The sequence below is a fragment of the Triticum aestivum genome, chromosome 1A (genome assembly GCF_018294505.1).
Source record: "Triticum aestivum cultivar Chinese Spring chromosome 1A, IWGSC CS RefSeq v2.1, whole genome shotgun sequence".
In the NCBI taxonomy this organism is placed as follows: domain Eukaryota; kingdom Viridiplantae; phylum Streptophyta; class Magnoliopsida; order Poales; family Poaceae; genus Triticum; species Triticum aestivum.
In genome coordinates, this window is record NC_057794.1 from 302,657,909 (window position 1) to 302,664,011 (window position 6,103).

At 44.0% G+C, this 6,103-nt stretch overlaps 1 long non-coding RNA gene across 10 annotated transcripts; it reads left to right on the forward strand.

The window, feature by feature from the left end:
- The first annotated feature begins 950 nt into the window (after positions 1–950).
- On the forward strand, positions 951–4,437 carry LOC123047127 (uncharacterized). 10 transcript variants are annotated; one of them, XR_006422822.1, is made up of 6 exons: positions 952–1,246; positions 1,321–1,424; positions 1,598–1,671; positions 1,759–2,462; positions 2,981–3,296; positions 3,949–4,437. It is a non-coding gene; the product is annotated as an uncharacterized lncRNA (long non-coding RNA). The 10 variants fall into 10 exon arrangements; XR_006422813.1 differs by having other exon boundaries at positions 953–1,246; positions 1,321–1,419; XR_006422815.1 differs by having other exon boundaries at positions 953–1,246; positions 1,321–1,419; positions 1,598–1,643.
- The last annotated feature ends 1,666 nt before the right edge of the window (positions 4,438–6,103 follow it).

The following is a 6,103-nucleotide window of genomic DNA, read 5'->3' on the forward strand; positions in this document are numbered from 1 at the left end:
CACCATGGCCTCCACGCTCCGCCCGGTGCCCGCGCTCGTGATGCGGATCATCCTAAAGCACCGGACCCCGCCCTGGTACCACCCCGTCGACAACGCTACCAGCATGTCGTCGTCGCTGTGGTACTTGCCATCGCACTCCGCCGGCCCGCCGCCGTCCTCGCCGGGCTCGAACCCGTTGACTGTCATCACCGCCGGCATGCCGGAGAGCTTCGACGTCGAGACGGCCGGCGACAAGCGGGCGACGGTGCCGGTTGATGCCTGCAGCACGACTAAAAGCATGGCCAGGGCTGCGAGCTTAGCGTACGCCATTGCTAAGCCTTGGTAAGCTCCTGATCGCTTAGGCTTGCGTGCGCTAGACTTGCTCGATCTTGGGGTGCTTATGGCGTTGGGTTCGAGCGGTTTATATAGACAACCATCGCTGTCTCGTGTGCACCGCTGTCTTTCTTGTATTGGTTCTTGTTCAGCAATGTGTCACTTAGCTTATTCCCATTATTTACCCACGACGGCGTGCTCGAAATGGGTTTAATTAACGGCTTGTTTTGGGGTCACTACTTCTGCTTGTGTACAAACGATGCGTTTGGATTTGATGGTGTCGCTAAGTGCTATTGAACTTATAATTGATGAAAGGGGTGCTAGACGCAACGGATGGCTCTACATCGGCTATGAATAATGCGAACTTATAAAGGATGAAAGGGGTGCTAGACGCAACGGATGACTCCACGTCGGCTATGAATAGTGCGAACTTATAATTGAACTTATAAAGGATGAAAGGGGTGTTAGACGCAACGGATGGCTCCACGTCGGCTATGAATAGTGCGAACTTATAAAGGATGAAAGGGGTGCTAGACGCAACGGATGACTTCACGTCGGTTATGAATAGTGCGAACTTATAAAAGATGAAAGGGATGCTAGACGCAACAAATGGCTTTACGTCGGCTATGAATAGTGCGGAGCGAAAAGAGCAGCGAGCGAGCGCGCGAGTAGCGAGAGAGAAAAAGCGAAGTGGGGCGAGCGAGCAGCGACAGAAAAGCAGACCTAACAACGTGAGGGCAGCGACCTAGCCGGCGCCCTCGCAACCGCCTCCGCCTCCTCTCCTGCCGCCACCGCCGCCGCCGCCTCCACCACCTCCTCCTTCCCTGCCTCTCCTCCTCCCGCGTCTCCTCATCTCCTCCTTCTACTTCCGTGCTCAATAGGAGGAGCCGGGGTCGCTGCCCCCCGACCATGGTGACAGACGGCGACAACGGCGGTATGGTCCCCTTCTCTTCCCTTTCTCTCTCCTGCTCTTTCTCTGACCCCCATCTCCTCTCCTCGCCTCTCTAGGTCTAGGTTGGGTGGGTCATGGCCGACCAGCAGCAGGCAGTCCATGGCGGCGGCGGCCAGATTTGCGCCGGGACAGCTGCGACTCATCCTCAAGATTCGGTTTGGTTTGCTTGCTTTTCCCACTGCCTGCAGTCCTGCTTTTCATCCTCACGATTGAAGAGGAGCATGGATTGCTTTCCTCTTCAGTCTCTTCTTCTTCCCTCCCATTATTCCTTCAACGATGTTCCTCTTCGATTTGTTTGTGCAGCATCACTAACTCAACTCCATGCATATGCAGATGCAGGGGGAGGAGAGGACCGCTACTTTGATTCTCTGATTTTTTTGTGAGAATTAAGATGGATGGCTTCTCGTGTAGAACTCAGTTTACATATATTTTTTATTTTATAACTAGACCTATGCTTTTATCAGGTTTTCTTATGATGTGTTCATATTTTGTAGGAAGAGCATCTTCATATCAGGAAGAAAAATCATCGGTGGAAGCTACTGACCATGAGGATTTACATCAGTGACCTTCACTCGGGTTGTAAGTAGATATAATGCAGTAAGGACTTCTATTCTTGCGAGTCTGGTTAGATGCACTTGTGAATGGCTGCTAAGAAAAAAGGCCTCGGAGTGTAGAGAAGGTTTCTGAGATATGCATGCCAAATATCTTGCTACTTTGGCATTTTTGTAGGCAGATCTGTAGATATAAATAAAGTTGGTTCTAATGTGATACTCTCAATTTCTTCCGGTGTATGATATTATGAAGGTTGGGGAATTTATATTTACACGAGATAAATTATGATGTACTCATGTTTCTTGAACTGATGACCATCACTACATCAAGATGGCTGGTGAATAAAGCGTGTCATGTGTTTCATGATGTGTTACCATATATATACTATTTGCAGGAATTTTATATGTTGATTAGCATACTCTCACTCTAATGTATACATTGCATGAGCTCCCAACATCCATAACAATTTTTCTCATTCAACATATTTATATATTTATCTGCCTGATTATGCTCATTCAAGTGTTGTTGCCATTTAGGCCATTCCATTTTTTTCTTGCAGGCGTTGACAAACTGTGAAATTCTTTGTTGAGTTCCTTTCAAATGGGCACTGAAGTAGACAAGCCTAAGGCTGACCAAGTTACCTATGGTGGGGTATTCCTTTAGATCCTACTTGAGTTAGCACTAAAAAAATTATCTTACTCAATGTATTCATGTTTATATCAGTGCTTTTGAACGAAGTTAATTAAGTTTTGGTGTAACTAGGCTGAATTATATCAGATTTGTTTAACTGGATTTGCTTCTTCCCATCTCATGATATCTAATTACATGCCCGTTCAATGAAAAAAGATATCTAATGCCTTTTCAATTTGTTTCCTGTGTCAATGCAACTGAATGTGATATCCACATACTGAGGTTTTCCTTGTAAAGATTTCTATTAGTGTAGTGTATTTACTTCTTGTGCTGCTGGTTCTTCTATTCCGAGGACTTGTTCTATTATGGATACCTTATTTGATCATTCTTTGGCGAACTTAATACCGCCCAGTCAGATGTTTAAAGGGGGAGGAGTTTAAAGTTGAATATTGCCCTCAATTGGGGAATATGTGCTGCCCCCTTTGTGTGATGTGTGGAAATTTGCTGTGCTGACTTATTTCTTTTGTAATGCAGGCTCAAGGACGTGAGGCAATTACTGCCAAACTGGCCGCATATTTTCTCATGTAAGCTGGCAGCAACCGTGTCATTGCAGGCAGGATTCGTGCCCCTGCACCTCCAGGTTCCACTCCGTCACATGTCCCTTCCTCCCTCCTTTCCAATAGGTATGCCCATGTATGTTTAGCTGATGTGATCTGTTCTTGCGTCTTGCTCTCCTGTCAATGAGAACCTCATGGAGCTCTTCATCATGATTGATGCATGTCAGCGGGCCTCAGCGCGATCTATTACCGTTGTCATTCTCTACTTTGGATATGCTAGAGGAGACAGAAAGGTATGGCCAAATAGTTAAACTGGCTGATTGCTTTTGAAAGAAGTTAATTATGTTTTGGTGTAACCAGGCTTAATTATATCAGATTTGTTTAATTGGATTTGCTTCTTCCCATCTCATGATATTGTAATCAGATATTCAGTTTATTTTTCAGTCATGTAGTTGATTTAATCTATGCAGCAATTTTAGTATTCCTGTTTGAGTCTTGTATCATTTTGTTTTTCAGTCTAAAATCCTTGTTTAATTGGTCAGTCTGTGTTATAGTTACTCCTCTTTCTCAATATTTTGAACCTTTTAGTTATTTTCAGTTTGACCAACAATATGTTTTCTTCAGATTTTGGATCATCCATAGGTGGCCATGATAGCAGCTTCTCTGCTTTCATGGGTAACCTCCCTATCTTTCTGCCTCTTTTCGCGCGTGCGCGCGTTCGGATTTTGGTGTGAAAAACTAAAACCTACAGTTCAAAGCATTTTTGTGATTTCTGTAAGCTCACAATTGTAAACTAGGACCTACATAATTTTATTATTCAACCATTTTTAAGTGATTGTTGGTACATATCATCTTGGTTTTGAGTAGTGTTCAGTGTCATTTAAGTTATGTTCAGTGGGGAGAGATGACCTCAAACTGTTGTCATGATATGTCCTCATTTTATAGTTTTGCAGGTAGTGAGGGAGGATGGACACGAGAAGAGTGACACTGCCATCTTCACATATGAAGTTTCGTTATGATATATTTCATTCCATTTTATTTTTATCACACGCCTAGAAGCTTTGCTTTAGCTAAGATTTTTAGTTCCATTCATTAGTTCTGGACAGTTTGACAATGGCCAACCATCTATCATGCACAGGTGCAGGGTACAGTTTGACAATGCACAGGTGCAGGGTACAGTAGTCAGTGTTCGTATATTCAACATATGGTCCATCTTATGCATACAAGGTGCTATCTTGGCATGGATACAACCTGCAACCATATGCACATGAAGTGTGTATGTTCTAAGAGGAGCACAATTTCAGAAGAGTATTTTTTTATTTGAAGTGGTTTGATTTTCTATCGAGACTTTTATATCTAGCATCATTTTGGATCTTATGTAAAAAATATGATAATCATGTCCGTATGACTATCATCAATCCGTACTTACTTCCATATGTTTCCTTCTGTGTCTACATATTTTGATGCACACTCTTTCAATATTTGGCTTGCTCTCGGCCTTTGCGCCCTGGGCGCAACTGTTCATCTAGTAGCTGTAATACCCGAGTGAATGGCAACTGAGCAGGTCGCCCGTGGCGGAGTTGATAGTGAATGAGCCTCAGTATTATCCACTAGTAGTAGTAGTATTATTCAGTAGTACTCCGGGTAAACTGGAGTAGAATGCAACTTACGGAAGTTTAGGCATCTAAAAATTGGTTATAAATATGTGAGCATCTGTAGTATGTGGCTCAACCAGTAGCACTGTATCATCGCTGGCTACGCCAGTCCCTTTTCAGCTGTTAGCTAACAAATTTTCATTAATATATATGAAATCTACAAATTACAAGAACTGAAAGAAGTAAAAAAAAAAAATACCAATGCCGGCCCTAGGGAAATCCTTCTACCTTATAAAATCCGCTGAGGTGCAGATCAATCAAGACTCTAAAGTCTGTGTAGTATTTGCTTTTAATTCTGTGAAAAAGAGGTGCCTCCAAGTGGACCCTGTGGGATGTCCATTCTTGAAGATTTTGGATATCCAATGCAAAAGAGTTTGGAACAGTCACCATGGTGACAAGGATATTGTCTAGAAAAGAGATGCCTCTGTTTCTTGAAAGGGGCTGGCTACGTGCCAGTCAGCCTGAAATTCCAAATTGAGTCAGTCGAATCAGTCTTTGCCCTTGATCTCTGATCTAACGGCCGCCAGCCATCTTCTTCCGCCTACCTTTTCGTGAAAAGCGGATCACACACCGCATGTCTTCTTCCTCCCGACGCCTTCTTCCCCCAACCACCCCCACAGACCACCAACCGAACCGCCAGCCACCACCGCTCGCGGCGCTCCAAGGCCAACCTCGCCGCCCCGCACCGCCCTTCCCTCAACCGCCGCCCACCATTGTCATGCCACCACCCTCGGCCATCCTTCTAGCCCTGGGGATGGCCTTTCTTCTGGCGAACTTGCACCACCCCCCACAACCCTGAGATAGTGGGATCTTCCGCCACCCTAAGATAAACCTAGAGGGCTTCTCTGGCGAGCTCCTTCCTTCCCTCCGGCGAGCTCCTTCCTGCCCTCCGGCTGCTCTTCCTTCACTCGAAAATCGACTAGCCCAAATTGCAAATTAGGGCGACTTACATCTAGCTATCGTGTTATTGAAAAGGAGATAGTGTCCCAGGAAGTTAGGGCAAAGGGGCAATTCCAAAATAGGTGAAGAACAGTTTCTTCTAATGGATCAAGACAAAGCTCATTACTCCTATAAATGATTAATCAAAGTTAGTAATTTGTTGCAACCAGGTACATATTAACAAATGGCTTACCAATGTATCTACTTCGATATATTTATCTATTTTACAATATTTGGTCAGATGTTTTAGTTAATTATTGTAGAATTATTACTGCTGAGCTAAATGAGTATCCCAATGTTGTTAACTACTGAATGTTAACTAATGTATTAAGATAATCTCATTATCTATGACAACGTGAACTACTCACTTGATGCGATGAGAATCTATGCCATCTTGTCCCAAGATGGTTGGAATACATCATTCCTGCATATCATGGGAGCCATTCCGCTTTTATTGCTTCATCCAAGCATCTAAAAGTTTTCTAACTTATATTATCTCTGATCAC